The sequence below is a fragment of the Triticum urartu genome, chromosome 2A (assembly GCF_056163025.1).
Source record: "Triticum urartu cultivar PI428250 chromosome 2A, HENAU_Tu73, whole genome shotgun sequence".
In the NCBI taxonomy this organism is placed as follows: domain Eukaryota; kingdom Viridiplantae; phylum Streptophyta; class Magnoliopsida; order Poales; family Poaceae; genus Triticum; species Triticum urartu.
The window spans coordinates 533,895,698-533,913,428 of record NC_141874.1 but is presented as its reverse complement, the minus strand read 5'-3'; positions in this window follow the sequence as shown (position 1 = coordinate 533,913,428).

Here is a 17,731-nt window from a genome sequence, read left to right as displayed (position 1 = left end):
AACCCAAAGCGGCACTAACCCATGGGGACGGGCATACATGAATCAACTTCGAACATGTCGGTCAGCAGCGTGTGAATCCGGGCTGTAGCACTGGGCTAACAGGACTCTGGTAACCCGGGCTGTAGCAGGCTAGGCAGGACTCCGTATGTCACCGCGTGACATTTCCCCGAAGGGACAGACACAGGAACGAAGTGAAACACATGCCGGCCAGTCAAGTGTCCTGAGCAGTAGTGCTGGGCTAGCAGGACTCCGGTGAACTGGGCTGTAGCGGACTACTATGGCTCATGGAAGCACAAGACTACATTTCCCCATAAGAGAGGCTGCCAAGGATAAACAACTAGATTGTCGGATCCCACACATACCAAGCATTTCAATCATACACACAATATGCTCGATATGTGTAAATACAACATGGCATCACAACATAACTCTACGACTCAAGTACTTATTCATTAGGCTCCGAGGAGCCAGAAATACAAACATGGGTCTCATGACCCAACATTCAGAGCATATAAACCAAAGCACATGCGGAAGCTTAACATGTCTGAGTACAGACATCTATAAATGAAAAAAGGCTGAGAAGCCTGACTATCTACCAGATCCTGCCGAGGGCACAAGATCGTAGCTGAGGTATCAAGCTAAATGTCGAAGTCCACGTGGTTCTACTAGCGAGACTGAAGTCTCTGTGTAAAACATAAAATAAGCAAACGTGAGTACAAATGTACCCAACAAGACTTACATCAGAACTAACTACATATGCATCGGTATCAACAAAGGAGTGGTGGAGTTTGACTACAGCAAGCCAACTTTGACTCGGTGGCTATCCTGAACTATGACTGCAAGTAACTCTTTGAGGTGGCACACACGAGTCCACATATTCACCATATCAATACACCACTATGGATCCGCTCCCGTCTCCCTGCGGAAACGCCATCCATAGCACTCACGCTTATCTTGCAAGTTTTAGGGTATCCACTTTCACTTGTCTATGAACTATGCAAGGGTCCAAGTTTCCATATCCGAGGAATCCGGCTATTCGAATAGATAATGATAACCCTGCAGGGGTGTACTTCTTCACACCCGCTCTCGCCACTTATCGCCCTGTACACGTCATGTACGTCGGCAACCTTCAAGCGGAAGCCGGGCGAGGGAGTCGGCCACGACCTGACTAACCAAAAAGTCTCTAGTCCAGGTTTATCGCCTATTCGGGTTCCATCTGCAAGGAGATCCGGCCGGGGTGTCGCTCATGGCCCCAAACGATGTGTGCAGGGTTCCCAAGCCCACCATCCGGGTGCCACTTTGTACACCGTGCTACTGTGCCTAGTCTGTCCCAAGCCCACCTGTACCGGGTGCCACTTGTTAGACTACTAAAACTACCTACAAACACCAGAAACTAGTTGCAACTCCTGGACAGAGATCGAGTTGATTAATAAGTCGAGAGAGCTTGGAGCGCCCGGAGCCCAATGTGTGGTAGTAACTGTTCATGGATCACAAACACAGAACTCAGTTCCTGAGGACGGCTGCAATGAGACAACCCACCATGTACTCCTACATGGCCTCTCACCGCTACCTTTACCAAATCGTGTTCACACACTTAGCTCACACACAGTAGGACATGTTCAACACCATTCCAATTCATCCCCGATGAATCAGACCTGACTCAACTCTAAGCAGTAGCAGACATGACAACAACATGAATGAGTAGGCACATCAGGGCTCAAACAACTCCTACTCATGCTAGTGGGTTTCATCTATTTACTGTGGCAATGACAGGTCATGCATAGGAAAGGGGTTCAGCTACCGCAGCATGTAATAGTTGAAATGTTGTTGTCCTAATGCAGTAGAAGAGAGCAGGAGCGATAGAGTGGGCTTGTATCAGAATGAACAAGGGGTTTTTGCTTGCCTGGCACTTCTGAAGATAGTATAGTTCTTCATCGGTGTCATCGATCACATCGTCGGAAACATCGTCTACTGAGAGGGGGCAAATACCGACAACAAAGAGGAAACACAGTCAATGCAATGCACAATATGATGCATGATCATGACATGGCAATATGCTGTTGATTGAGCTAATGCAACTAGTAACAGGTTAAATGAAGTTGGTTTGAACCCAAGATTCAAATTCAAACTCCATATGTGGATATTCAAATGCCAAACATATGATTTTCCCTATTCAGCAACTATAAGTTGTTCTAACATGCATGAAAATGATACAGATGGATAGATTGGATTTTTCTGATCATTTTTCATATATAAATCTTTTCATTTGGAGTTACGGTTGAATTTCTATGAATTTTAGAAGTTTGGGGTATTTTCTGAAATTTGTAAATCATTTCTGAATTATTTTAATTCCAGAAAACTTTACTGCGTCAGCATTAAGTCATGCTGGCGTCAGCTGGTCAACAGGACCGTCCAGGTCAAACCTGACAGGTGTGGCCCACCTGTCATTGACTCAGTGCTAACCAGGGTTTAGTTAAATCCTAACTAAAGTAATTAGAAGGGCTGGGGCCCACGGTTAGCGAGTCAGTGGGTTAGCTAAATTTTAATTAGCATCTAAACTAATTAGTAGGGCCTCGGGCCCTCATGTTAATGACCCAGGAGGGTCAAACCCTGGTCAACTCGGTCAAACCTACCGGCGACTAACCGCCGGTGAGGTCCGAGACGGCGGCGATGCGCGGAATCGCAGCACAGGCCACAGTTCGAGGCGCGGATGGCACCGTTGGAACCCTGAGCCTTGTCCGCGTCGGCTGGTGCTAGTGGGGTCACCGGAGACGACCTAGATCGACGACGGTGTCCGCTTCCGCGGTGGCCGGAGTTCGGTGAAGACGGACAGCGTGTTACGGTGCACGGGAGGACGAGTGGGTAGGTGTTCTGGGTTCCTAGGAACGCGCTGAGGACAAAAACATGCTCAGACGCGACATTTGCAGGCTCTAGCCATGGCGGCGACATGGCCGGCGGCGAGCAAGCTCTCGGGCTCGACGGAGCCCGCGGTTAGAGGAAGAAATCGGCATCGGGGAGAGGGGGGTTGGGTGCGGAGGCTCACAGCGAGTCCAACGAGCGCGAGGGCGAGGTTGGGGACGCCCGATAGCTCCCGAATCAACGGCGAGGGTCCACGGCGATCGACGAGGGGAAGAGGTCGTCGGCGCCATGTGGCTCGGTGAGGAGGAAGAGGGGAACGAGGCAGAGCTTCTTGGCGTGTTGGCGAGGCATGGGGTGGCCGGTGGCCGCGGTGGAGGTCGTCGGCGCGCTGTGAGGCGCTCGGCAGCAGCGGGAGAAGGAGAGCAGAAGAGAAGAGAGGCACGGGAGAGGACGAGGCGGTCCAGGGGAAAACGCGGTATCGTCCAGGGCATCGAGGCAGCGACGGGTAGCAGGAGGTGGCCCGGCGCGTGGCCAGCGCGCGACGAGCACGCGCCCAGCGTCCTTCTAGCGCTGGGTTGAAGACGACTAGCACTGGTGGTGGGCTGGGCCAGCTCCTGGGCTGCATAGTGCTGAGCCTCTAGGCTGTAGGTAAGCGCCAGGTAAGTTTGCTCTCCTCTTAACTGTTTCTATTTTTCTATTTGTTTGCCTCTGTTTTGATTTATTTTAACACCAAATCATTTTTATATAATTCTGAAAATATTTTTTTGGGAACTCTCTCAATTAATCCAGTGTCCCTCAATATTTCTCAGAATATTTGGAGCTGTCAAAATATTTATAGCAATGTTTTGGAGCCCCAATCAAATACAATATGGGTTATTCAAAAATCCAGAATGGCCAAAAAAAATATGTGCATCATTTTTGGCAGAGGTTTTCACCTTTATCAAAAATAATGAACTTTTCTAAAGGGCATTTTGGGTTCATTGAAAATATTTTTATTTTTATCCTAATTGCATTTCATTTAATGCTAGGGCTTGTCATCCCCATTTCAAATTTCAAACAAATATAGACATGATGCATGGATGCTTATGAAACTAATTGCAATCAAATTCTAGGGCTGTGACAACTCACCCCTACTAAACAAGAATCTCGTCCCGAGATTCAGGACGTGAGGTAAGAAGACAGAGGGGTCACAAAGCTAACACGATCTTCATGATCCGATTGCCCTTCTTGAAGATGTTGATTCATTGCTCCAATTGATCTTGACGTCTTTGCTTTTGAGATCTTCATCCAACATCATGACGACAGAAGGAAACTCTACAGGAATCGATCTTGTCAAAGATCGAGCAACTCACGATCAACTCATGAAGTGAGATGTTGAAACACCTCTTGAGCTGAGACACGAAAAACACATCGAGAGGGATGGAAGAAACAGATGATGAAGGATCAAGTTGGTAGGCAACAATTCGACGCTTAAATAGATGGTGAGGGGGGGGGGGTTCAAAGTAGCGAGGAGTTATGTTGCCCATGATACCATAACGGAACACCTCGGGGAAGGTGACTCGTAGAATTATCCCCTTAAGTGGCAAAAAGAATTACTTTTGATACAAAGACCATTGAAACTCTTTATACCAGCCTAAGGCAATCACAATCGATCATTTGAAGGAGTCGGAAAAGGGATGGCATACTCAGACTAGAATGATGATGTGGACTACCTTGTTGAAGACAACGCAATGGATGATTTTTAGCTTATCATCGGAAATGGATGGTACCCATGGTAAGTCCACTTTTGAAGATGATCCTGAACAACAACTACTGAGGTGCAAGCTGGGAACAAAATGCAAATGTTGGGAATGATTCTGGTAACTGGGGAAGAACTCAACAGTCAAGAGTGTTTCCAACGTTCCAATGGTTATAGAATCATCGAAGAAACTGAGAGCACAAGGATCCCTAAGGAACAAATTCAAGAATAGGTCACACTAAGTCCTCATGGAGAAGATGGTCAAATAGCTCAATCAAGATACTACAATGATAGATCTTATGGCTAGATGTGTCGGCCAGAACATCAACCTTGTCAGGTACCTACATCATAGATGTTGGAAAAGTTCCAACCACCATATCCGCCTGAGATTCAGATCTGGTTGGTAACAAGATATTCTAGACCCATCGAGTCTAGAAGAAAATGAAAGTTTGCAACACAAATCAACGAGATGGCGTTGCAAGATTCTCGAAAATGGACTACGGTAGTAAGCTCCAAAACATGAGCTGGTTCTGCTAACACATGTGAACATGTTGTCCCAGACAAGCATGACCATGTAGTAGTCTTATAATAAAAACACTACTGAGTTCAGGTGGGGAACCATCATCGAGGATAACAATGTCCTTGCATAAGGCATGCCCTTAAGAAGGAACTTCTTCTCCTTGAACAAATCAATCAGTGGCTTGGTTTGCTAGGGAATACATATGGAGTGGAGGTAATTAATCTACCAAACCATATAATACATTCACACATGCATAACTAACTTGGGATGGTACCAGAGGAAACAAAACAATCTTTCTCGAACTCATGGCGGCAACTTGCTCCAAATGCACATGAATTTGAGGAAGTCACTTCTTTCATCCAAGCATAAGCTTCATGAACGGAACACGAAGGCAATGCTTACAAAGTTTCCAATACTAGGTTGATATTCAACATGAATCATGGGGGAGACAAAATGCTACTGATGGGCTCAACAGCAACTCATCGGAATTTCCATATCACTGGACTTCCACCATCATGTGAACACGGTGATAGCATTGGTCAGACCAAAGGATGTAATGGTGTATGCTCGAGGGATCAACCACGAGTAAGACAACATTACGAACATCGTTGGTTCTGATTTGACTTGACGATAGCCCATACTCAAGTCAAAGTTTTGACAAGGCAATAGATCCAACAACTGATCATGAGGACCAATTAATGGAGATATCATCTTTCTTCAACACACACACGCATACAAAACATATCCCTTAACACGAACTAAGTCAGACAAGCTTTTATCTTCCAACTCTCCAAGTTGTTGTTTTAGCTTAACCAATTAGTTCAGAGGTATATAACACAGATTCTTGGAGAAAGAGTGATTTATTGGAAAACCAACTTGATCACGAACTCAACATAACAGTCAGGGGAAAACCTGGTGATACTTCCGAGAAGATATTCGGAAAATCACGAACCACCGAAATGTTATTAAGCTCGGGAACAATCTTGCTTTTCAGGGCAAGACGATGTGATCAAGGGAGTGATGGATTGACACAATCCTATCTCATTGATCGAGGAGTGCACCAGGGAAAATGGACTAGGTAACACGATCAACCTTAGGGTGATGATTTAGAAATCAACACGCTAAGAACAAGGTTATTGTCCATTTAACTACCAAGCAACGGAGTTGCTAGGAGTGTAGATTTCACGCATCACGGTTCACTTGTCGGTGATCCGGTTACAATAACACGGGGACAGAGGAATGAATAATGATGGCAAGAAGTATCACTGTATCAAGAGTTCATAGGATGATGTGCAATTTCCATGACAATCTTGATATAAAGATGGTAATACTCCAAGGTAGAACAGAATCAAAAGCTGGATTGGCATTCGATTTGTGGCTTACAACTGCTTTGACCCAATCCTAGATATGGATAAGGCGCTGGAGTTTGTTTCTCCTAGTCATTCTGAATAGGATGGCTTGACGGACCACAAGGGTAAAAGGCATCGATGAACATGAATGCACATTTACTCATGACTATCAATTGATAGACGATGGTCGAAAAACAACTAAAGAGGAACAACTCAAAGGAACATATGATTTTCTGAGTTGTGGATGCATAGCTTAGCATGTCAAATGAGTTCTACATATTTCTTCCGGATAACCGATGCAGAAAGGTGGAACTGGCAGATTCACAATGTAGAATGGAGAACTCATCAGGAGCACTTTGGTTGTGATCTTTGGTTCAGAAGAACTTCTTCCATAAGCAGTTCATGGTATTTGAAAGAAGGAAATACCACAGACCTCGAGGACTATCACAATGGTTACTAATATCTTAAGGGAAGTAGCAAATACTAACAACATGAAGTAGGGGAATCTCGGGTTCAAGACCCAGGAGTAGAATACCTACTAACTAAATGGCATCACGGGATGCTTTTGAGAATGATATGGCCAGAATCATCACACTGGGAACACAAAACATGGCTAGATTATATTACTAGGTGACTCCCTAAGACACCTAAGGTCATAACAATAACTCCAACAGATATGTTGAGGTAATGGAGTACCTCAACACACCGATTAGTGTGCTTAATCTGGCCCAAAAGGACATCGGGAACACGGAGGAATGATTTGCAAGTGCATCAGATTATTTAGAAACCTGGGATGACTCGGACAACATAACGACTGTAAATGCTCAAAATGATTTGAGACATCCTGCAAAGATGGTGGCATAACCTCTCAACATCACAATATCAAGGTTCTGAGGCCAGCTATGAACATATGGAAGTAGTAGGAACTGACCTGAGGCTTAAATCCAACAATCCTAGGCAACTACGGTTTAGTAACACGTCATCCTGTGAGATAGAAGAGAAGCCTAGTTCTTAATCCCCGTAGAAAGGAAGAGGATGACTCAGATCAGAGGGCATGAGGTATAAGGAGTAAAAAGAGCCTTACATTCCCATCCACAATCAATTCCCTTATATAACTAAAGCATTTCTAGACTCAACTTCGACCAGCTTGGCATGGTAATCCTACAGGCAGTCAGGCTCTGATACCAAAACTGTCAGGACCCCGATTCCAAGTCACATCAATCTAGCTGGTAAGACCTCATATCACTTTGCGGCCTCACATAAGGTATTCCCACGGGTGTCGCCTTACCATGGTCCGGGACCATTTGCGCCTTTTGGCTCATGTATATAATAGTGTCGCTAGCATCCATATGACAGAGAACCCGAGCCGACATGGCTAGTCGTGAACCCAAAGCGGCACTAACCCATGGGGACGGGCATACATGAATCAACTTCGAACATGTCGGTCAGCAGCGTGTGAATTCGGGCTGTAGCACTGGGCTAACAAGACTCCGGTAACCCGGGCTGTAGTAGGCTAGGCAGGACTCCGGATGTCACCGCGTGACATTTCCCCGAAGGGACAGACACAGGAACGAAGTGAAACACATGCCGGCCAGTCAAGTGTCCTGAGCAGTAGTGCTGGGCTAGCAGGACTCCGGTGAACCGGGCTGTAGCGGACTACTATGGCTCATGGAAGCACAAGACTACATTTCCCCATAAGAGAGGCTGCCAAGGATAAACAACTAGATTGTCGGATCCCACACATACCAAGCATTTCAATCATACACACAATATGCTCGATATGTGTAAATACAACATGGCATCACAACATAACTCTACGACTCAAGTATTTATTCATTAGGCTCCGAGGAGCCAGAAATACAAACATGGGTCGCATGACCCAACATTCAGAGCATACAAACCAAAGCACATGCGGAAGCTTAACATGTCTGAGTACAGACATCTATAAATGAAAAAGGCTGAGAAGCCTGACTATCTACCAGATCCTGCCGAGGGCACAAGATCGTAGCTGAGGTATCAAGCTAAACGTCGAAGTCCACGTGGTTCTACTAGCGAGACTGAAGTCTCTCTACAAAACATAAAATAAGCAAACATGAGTACAAATGTACCCACCAAGACTTACATCAAAACTAACTACATATGCATCGGTATCAACAAAGGGGTGGTGGAGTTTGACTGCAGTAAGCCAACTTTGAGTCGGTGGCTATCCTGAACTACGACTGCAAGTAACTCTTTGAGGTGGCGCACACGAGTCCACATATTCACCATGTCAATACACCACTATGGATCCGCTCCCGTCTCCCTGCGGAAACGCCATCCATAGCACTCACGCTTATCTTGCAAGTTTTAGAGTATCCACTTTCGCTTGCCTATGAGCTATGCAAGGGGTCCAAGTTTCCATATCCGAGGAATCCGGCTATTCGAATAGATAATGATAACCCTGCAGGGGTGTACTTCTTCACACCCGCTCTCGCCACTTATCGCCCTGTACACGTCATGTACGTCGGCAACCTTCAAGCGGAAGCCGGGCGAGGGAGTCGGCCACGACCTGACTAACCAACAAGTCTCTAGTCCAAGTTTATCACCTATTCGGGTTCCATCCGCAAGGAGATCCGGTCGGGGTGTCGCTCACGGCCCCAAACGATGTGTGCAGGGTTCCCAAGCCCACCATCCGGGTGCCACTTGGTACACCGTGCCACTGTGCCTAGTCTGTCCCAAGCCCACCTGTACCGGGTGCCACTTGGTAGACTACTAACACTACCTACAAACACCAGAAACTAGTTGCAACTCCTGGACAGAGATCAAGTTGATTAATAAGTCGAGAGAGCTTGGAGCGCCCGGAGCCGAATGTGTGGTAGTAACTGTTCATGGATCACAAACACAGTACTCAGTTCTTGAGGACGGCTGCAATGAGACAACCCACCATGTACTCCTACATGGCCTCTCACCGCTACCTTTACTAAATCGTGTTCACACACTTAGCTCACACACAGTAGGACATGTTCAACACCATTCCAATTCATCCCCGATGAATCAGACCTGACTCAACTCTAAGAAGTAGCAGGCATGACAACAACATGAATGAGTAGGCACATCAGGGCTCAAACAACTCCTACTCATGCTAGTGGGTTTCATCTATTTACTGTGGCAATGACAGGTCATGCAGAGGAAAGAGGTTCAGCTACCGCAGCATGTAATAGTTGAAACATTGTTGTCCTAATGCAGTAGAAGAGAGCAGGAGCGAGAGAGTGGGCTTGTATCGGAATGAACAAGGGGTTTTTGCTTACTGGCACTTCTGAAGATAGTATAGTTCTTCATCGGTGTCATCGATCACATCGTCGGAAACATCGTCTACTGAGAGGGGGCAAATACCGGCAACAGAGAGGAAACACAGTCAATGCAATGCACAATATGATGCATGATCATGGCATGGCAATATGCTGTTGATTGAGCTAATGCAACTAGTAACAGGTTAAATGAAGTTGGTTTGAACCCAAGATTCAAATTCAAACTCCATATGTGGATATTCAAATGCCAAACATATGATTTGCCCTATTCAGCTACCACAAGTTGTTCTAACATGCATGAAAATGATACAGATGGATAGATTGGATTTTTATGATCATTTTTCATATATAAATCTTTTCATTTGGAGTTATGGTTGAATTTCTATGAATTTTAGAAGTTTGGGGTATTTTCTGAAATTTATAAATCATTTCTGATTTATTTTAATTCCAGAAAACTTTACCGCATCAGCATTAAGTCATGCTGGCGTCAACTGGTCAACAGGACCGTCCAGGTCAAACCTGACAGGTGTGGCCCACCTGTCATTGACTCAGTGCTAACCAGGGTTTAGTTAAATCCTAACTAAAGTAATTAGAAGGGCTGGGGCCCACGGTCAACGAGTCAGTGGGTTAGCTAAATTTTAATTAGCATCTAAACTAATTAGCAGGGCCTCGGGCCCTCATGTTAATGACCCAGGGGGGTCAAACCCTGGTCAACTCGATCAAACCTGCCGGCGACTAACCGCCGGTGTGGTCCGAGATGGCGGCGATGCGTGGAATCGCAGCACAGGCCACAGTTCAAGGCGCGGATGGCACCGTTGGAACCCTGAGCCTCGTCCACGTCGGCTGGTGCTAGTGGGGTCGCCGGAGACTACCTAGATCGACGGCGGTGTCCGCTTCCGCGGTGGCCGGAGTTCGATGAAGACGGACAACGTGCTACAGTGCACGGGAGGACGAGTGGGTAGGTGTTCTGGGTTCCTGGGAACGCGCTGAGGACGAAAACATGCTCAGACGCGACGTTTGCGGGCTCTAGCCATGGCGGCGACATGGCCGGCAGCGAGCAAGCTCTCGGGCTCGACGGAGCCCGCGGTTAGAGGAAGAAATCGGCATCGGGGAGAGGGGGGTTCGGTGCGGAGGCTCACAGCGAGTCCAATGAGCGCGAGGGCGAGGCCGGGGACGCCCGGTAGCTCCCGAATTGACGACGAGGGTCCACGGCGACCGACGAGGGGAACGTCGGTGTTGGCGGCGTCCAGGGGCTTAAGGCACCATGTGGCTCGGTGAGGAGGAAGAGGGGAACGAGGCGGAGCTTCTTGGCGTGTCGGCGAGGCGTGGGGTGGCCGGTGGCCGCGGTGGAGGTCGTCGGCGCGCTGCGAGGCGCTCGGCAGCAGCCGGAGGAGGAGAGCAAAGGAGAAGAGAGGCACGGGATAGGACGAGGCGGTCCAGGGGAAAACGTGGCATCGTCCAGGGCGTCGAGGCAGCGACGGGTAGCAGGAGGTGGCCCGGCGCATGGCCAGCGCGCGACGAGCACGCGCCCAGCGTCCTTCTGGCGCTGGGTTGAAGATGACTGGCACTGGTGGTGGGCTGGGCTGGCTCCTGGGCTGCATAGTGCTGAGCCTCTGGGCTGTAGGTAAGCGCCAGGTAAGTTTGCTCTCCTTTTAACTGTTTCTGTTTTTCTATTTGTTTGCCTCTGATTTGATTTATTTTAACACCAAATCATTTTTATATAATTCTGAAAATATTTTTTTGTGAACTCTCTGAATTAATCCAGTGTCCCTCAATATTTCTCAGAATATTTGGAGCTGTCAAAATATTTATAGCAATGTTTTGGAGCCCCAATCAAATACAATATGGGTTATTCAAAAATCCAGAATGGCCAAAAAAATATGTGCATCATTTTTGGCAGAGGTTTTCACCTTTATAAAAAATAATGAACTTTTCTAAAGGGCATTCTGGGTTCATTGAAAATATTTTTATTTTGATCCTAATTGCATTTCATTTAATGTTAGGGCTTGTCATCCCCGTTTCAAATTTCAAACAAATATAGACATGATGCATGGATGCTTATGAAACTAATTGCAATCAAATTCTAGGGCTGTGACATTTAATCAATGGCCCAATGACTGGGTTAGAGGTGAAGAACCCTATGCAAGCACAATGTCAAACAAATAGGATGTCCTGGTAATTGTAATACGGTGACTTACCATAACTGGTTGAACAGGCTCAGCGCTGCTCCCCCTTCTCTTGCAAGGCTCCTTCCTAACATCTTGTACTTGGAAATCCTCAATCTTATCTTCATTGAACCCCCTCTGCAAGGTGACACAAACTATTTATTGGTCTCCTTGGAAGATAAATATGCGTACTTTTCAGTCTATGAACAACACCAAAGGATGAGTTTATAACAAAACAACACCACATAATGAAATATGCCACATCTCTTGCACATAGTGAAATGAGCATTTACTATGTATGCGCTATGTAAAAACTAGGCATGCCTTCGAACTGGACCTTCGGATACCCTTGGAGAGCCTACTTTTGTGTACAGCCAAACCTTTATGTCACCTATGAGTTATACAAGCCCCCACTACAGCAACCCTTAGTGTTTAAAGTGTTAGGTCAAGAACAACAAGTAATCAAAGCAAACGGTCCTAGTATGACTGGCTTATACAAACAAGCAATTGAACAGAAGTGTGAGAAAATCTTGCTCAACACTGAATTACATATCAAGAAAATAAGCATAGAAGGAGGCTTAAAGACCATCACTTGACCGGCCAGATTTAAGGGGCATTTAAACATCATGTGCAATGTATGGACTAACATGAACATTGCATATTTCATATTCTATAATAAAATAAACATGTATTAGGTTATGCCATGTATGATGCCTAAATGTACACTATAGCAGGCATGAGTGATTCATCATTGCACACACAATTGAAATGCAGGTTAAGGCCCAGTTCTATTCTGCCTTTTTAGAGCTTATTGTCAAAATAAGCCATGAAAGATGTAAAGAACTCATTTTTGAGTTATGGGCTTCGGGGGGGGGGTGCTTTAGGTAGAAGCTCACTAAAAATTGAATGGAAGGGGAATATCGAAATGACTTTGTTGTCTGCCTATATTACACTCAAAATGCCACTGCTCATGCCCGTGTCACACTTGACCCTTAAGTAAAAACAAACACGCAAGCGTTCATTGCCTACCCGCTTGCATCTCCTCTCCACTTTCCCTCTACCTCGATCCCCTGTCTGCAGCGCTAGCTTTCCTCCAACGAGCCGCCACTACTGGTCCCATCTGGCCTGCTCCTCAATGATGCTTTGTCCAGCTAGGCTACATGGCCGTCGGGTAGGGGCAAATCTCCCTGGCTGCTCCTCCCTCTGGCGCCGCCCCTCATTCTCATGGTCTCCAGCAGCTGCTCCGCTATGGTCCATCCAACCCACTACTCTGGCGGTTGCCGCACAACTACGGCCGATGCCCCACTCCGGTGGAAGGCACCTCATTCCCCTCCCCTCCTCCCAGGCCGTGGCCTTGAGGTGCTATTGAAGGATGAGCTCATCCAACAAGACGAGGATGTCCTCTGATTTTTTTCCAAATTCTCATTCTGATCCGCTATACAATGAATTGCTATGAGCTGCTGTTGCTATATGATGCATTGCTATGAGCTGTTCGTGCTGCTACTATATGATGAATTGCTATGAGCTGCTGCTGCTATATGATGAGTTGCTATAAGATGCTCCTGCTCTTGCTATATGATGAATTGCTATGAGCTGCTCGTGCTACTACTATATGGTGAATTGCTATGAGCTGCTGCTAGTATATGATGAATTGCTAGCTACTGTTGCTGCTGTATGATGAGTTGCTATGAGATGGTGGTGGTGCTGCTATATGATAATAACCAGTCACTTGGACCATCGAATTTTGATAAATAATGGTTTTTCATTTAAATTTAGGCAATGTGTTCTTCATTTAAATTAGGCAATGGGCTCTCTATGGAAGACAATGACCAAAGTAGATTGTGCCAAGTAGATGGTATCTTCGTATTTGCATTTTGAACAAATATTGATGGTCTATTTTCCTATCATATTAATTACTACACTTGATTGAATTTGTGATGTTTGCAAGTCAAATAATTTTCATATGGGCATCAAAATGATAAAATATAATGCAATCTAGATTTTTCACTGATCATACCATAGATAAGCTAAAAAGGCAGGCAATGAAAAGTACTGGTTGGCTTATTATCCCGAGCTTATATTCAAAGGTGCTTATTTTCTTAGGATAACTCAAAATAACTGTCCCTAAGAACCCTGGCCAACATCACTTGCATACAAAAAACATGTCACGATGATTGCAATGGAGTGACCTACCATAGCACACTGTATAGGCTCACCGCTATCTCTCCTTTTTTGCGATGTTCCATGAAATTGCCACATACATCTTGTACTTTTTCATTACAACACCCCATCTACAAGTTGACATGGCTAATTTGAGATATCTCTACATGGCAATACATTGCATATCCCATGCTCATATTTAAACCACCAATTAACGATTGTGTACGTAGCATAAACTAGCCATGACTCCATGTACAGGACTAGCAGGCACTCTAAGGGAGCCTAATGTAGTGCATTGGAATTCCTACATGCCACCTACTATTTTGTGTAATGTACTACCTCTATTCCTAAATATATGTATTTGTAGAGATTCCACTGTGGACCACATACACATGTATATGGATGCATTTTCGAGTGTAGATTCAATCATTTTGCTCTGGATGTAGTCCATTGTGGAATCTCTAGAAAGACTTATATTTAGGAACGAAGGATGACATCTACATCTCTAATGTAGTAGCCAGTAGTGGAAATCATTGTCTGCACAAAGGGATTACTGGTCGAAAATCCTAGCAAAGCACGCTGGCAGGCACACGACAATACAAGAGAGAGATGCACTTACAAGGTCATAGCAATGCCTCGGTCCAGGATCTTGGTTGGCCAAGCTGTTATATCCAGAAGAAACATCATCCTTGTAGTTCTTACTAGATGCATACTATGTAACATCGACCTATTAGTATATTTAAAGTACATCAGACAGGTGATGCTGGACTGGTTTAAAGGCGAAAAGTACCTAGGCCGTGGTGGGTGCTTTGCATCTTGCCAGACGGTGGGAATCAGGTTAGAAATGTCAAGGGTGATGACGTTGCGCTGGCTATTGGGGTCCGGTAAGGAGATCTAGAACCATGGAGTAGGGCGTTCGTGGAGCGGCTCCAGTAGGTTGGACTACGGTGTGAGTGAAGCAGATCTGAGGCCGTGGATGAGGGCATCAGTGAAGATGCTCCGATGGTTGGGTTCAGAATGGTGTTGATGATGCGGATCTGCAGCCATGGACGAGGCATCAGAAGCTACTCCGGTAGGTTGGACGAGGGTGCGACGAGGCAGATCTGAGGCCGTGGACTTGGGCTTTGGCAAAGCGGCCCTAGTAGGGTTGAGAATGGTATAGGTGAAGCTACTCCGGTAGGGTTGAGGATGGTGTTGGCGAAGCGACTCCAGTTGTGTTGAGGAAGGTGTCGGCGAAGAGGATCATAGGCCGTCGACGGGGGCGTCGATGGGGAGGCCCCGGGGATGTGGACGAAGCGTCTCCAGTGGGGAGTACAAAGGAGCCGCTGCAGATGCGCTATGATTGACGAGAGTATAGGCGAAGCAGATCCAGCGCTATGGACAAGGCCGACACTGAATGGGCTATGGTATAGTGGTGGATGAGTAGTCTACTTGTTTCTAGGGGAGGTGGGAGGGGTAGATGCGGCCTTAGAAGCAGATCCGACGAGGTGGACGATGCTGGTAGTGAATGTGCTCTGGTACACCGGTGGATGAGCATTCTAGGGTTTCGAGAGGGAAGGGGTAGAAAGGCCGATGAAGTACAGACAACGTGATGTAAGATGCTCTAGTGCTGTGGAGTACTAGTCGTTTTTGCGGGAGGGGGAGAAGAAATGGGTGTGCCTTGTGGTGGGGGAACTGGAAGGTTACCAAAGCAACCCTGACCTATTATGAAAATGAGGGCCGTATTGTAACTATTGTTCTCCGTGCACGAAGGACAAAAGGGGAATTTCGCATGCTAAATACTAGGTGGCAGAAATTTTAGAAGGAAGCTGGAGATTTTGCCGTCCGCGGGATCGTTCGTATCCAGTTTCAACTAATTTTGGACAATGCTAGCGGGAAGGTCATGCGAGACTATGTACACGGGGCACACGTCAGCAGTTAATAACTGGTATGAAGTCCACCCTAGGAAAAAGACAATAACTCGGGATGATGCATCGATAACTTGGACGTTCACACGGGTCCGGCCAATCATATGGTTGTAGAGGCGCGTTGACAAAAAAATGGATCAAATGCTCAACCTATGCATTTCTCGTGTAAATATATAATTTAGTGCCATTGGTTATTTATATCAAACATAATGCGTTGACATGTTAACTTTAATATAAATGCACAAAAGGAAATGGGCATTCTAGTCTGCTACTTAAAAGTTTTACCTCATATGATTACATGGCCTCCATTTCATAAATTGCGTACCCGTTGAATTCATATATGAATATTACATATATTACTTCATAATAGAACCTTAGATCATCCAAGACTAATGAATTTGAATGCAAAACTAACAATGGGGCATGTACATGATAACTACAATGGTTGTGTAAAGAAACATCACTATAACTTTGGCATGCACAATTAAAAAAGACTATTCGAAAAAATGTGATATGTGAGTGTCCAATCTTTATAGCGTTGAATTGATGTTGTATCTTTGGCCATGATACGAAGTAGATATTGATTATGTTCAAGCGATGCACATCCATGATCGCTAGATAGTGATACGTGAATGAATTGTGCAATCTATCTCACACGAATACATATCGCGTTTCTCCGTGGGCATCGGAATCACACATGCACACTTCGTGTAATTCTCTTCCTCCATCAAGGTTAGAATTCGTCTTTCTACCCCGTCCTACAAGTCTCTCACACAAAAACACACACTCTCTCTCTCTGTCGAACACTCCCACCCCTTTAATTCCACCCACCCACTGCCACTAATGTCTCAAAGTATAACTATGTCTTGCACACATATGCGTAAGGTTAACTCGAGTCCCAGAACCATATGAATACATACAATGGGATTCCAACAAAGCACCTTTTGTTTTGAGATTTTTCTCACACACACAAATAGACATTGTTTCTCTCTTCATTTTTTTCCGGCACTTGCATGCAGACCGCTTGTTTATCTCCGTGATGCTTTAAGTATGCCTCACACACATGCTATCTACCTATCCCTTAATATAGATATGTATCTGATAATCCCCAAGTGTAGGGAATCATCGTAGCAATTCCCAATGGTGGAAGTGATAAGTATGGAGTGTCGAACCCACAAGGAGCTAAAGGTAAGATCAATATTCTCTCAAGTCCTATCTGCCACTGATATGACTCTACGTACACCGAACGTTTGCTTCCAACTAGAAACGAGAAATAAAACTACGTTGTGGGTATGAAGAGGACAACTTCGCATGAAATCGGAGAGCCAAAACATAAAAGTAGGTGCTGTTATCATAAAGTTAGAATATATTACTAAATATTCTAAATAGCGAGTGTGGAATAATGATGGGTCGGTGTGCGGAATTATCCTAGGCAATTGTTAACAAGACCGACAGTCGTCATTGCTATTTCATATGAGGGAGAGGCATAAGCTAACATACTTTCTCTTCTTGGATCATATGCACTTATGATTGGAACTCTAGCAAGCATCCGCAACTACTAAATATCATTAAGGTAAAACCCAACCATAGCATTAACATATCAAGTCCCCTTTATCCCATACGCAACAACCCCTTACTCGGGTTTATGCTTCTGTCACTCAAGCAACCCACTATAAGCGAATCATGAACGTATTGCAACACCCTACAGCGGGAATCCCTCATGCTTGTGCGACACGGAGGGCACAA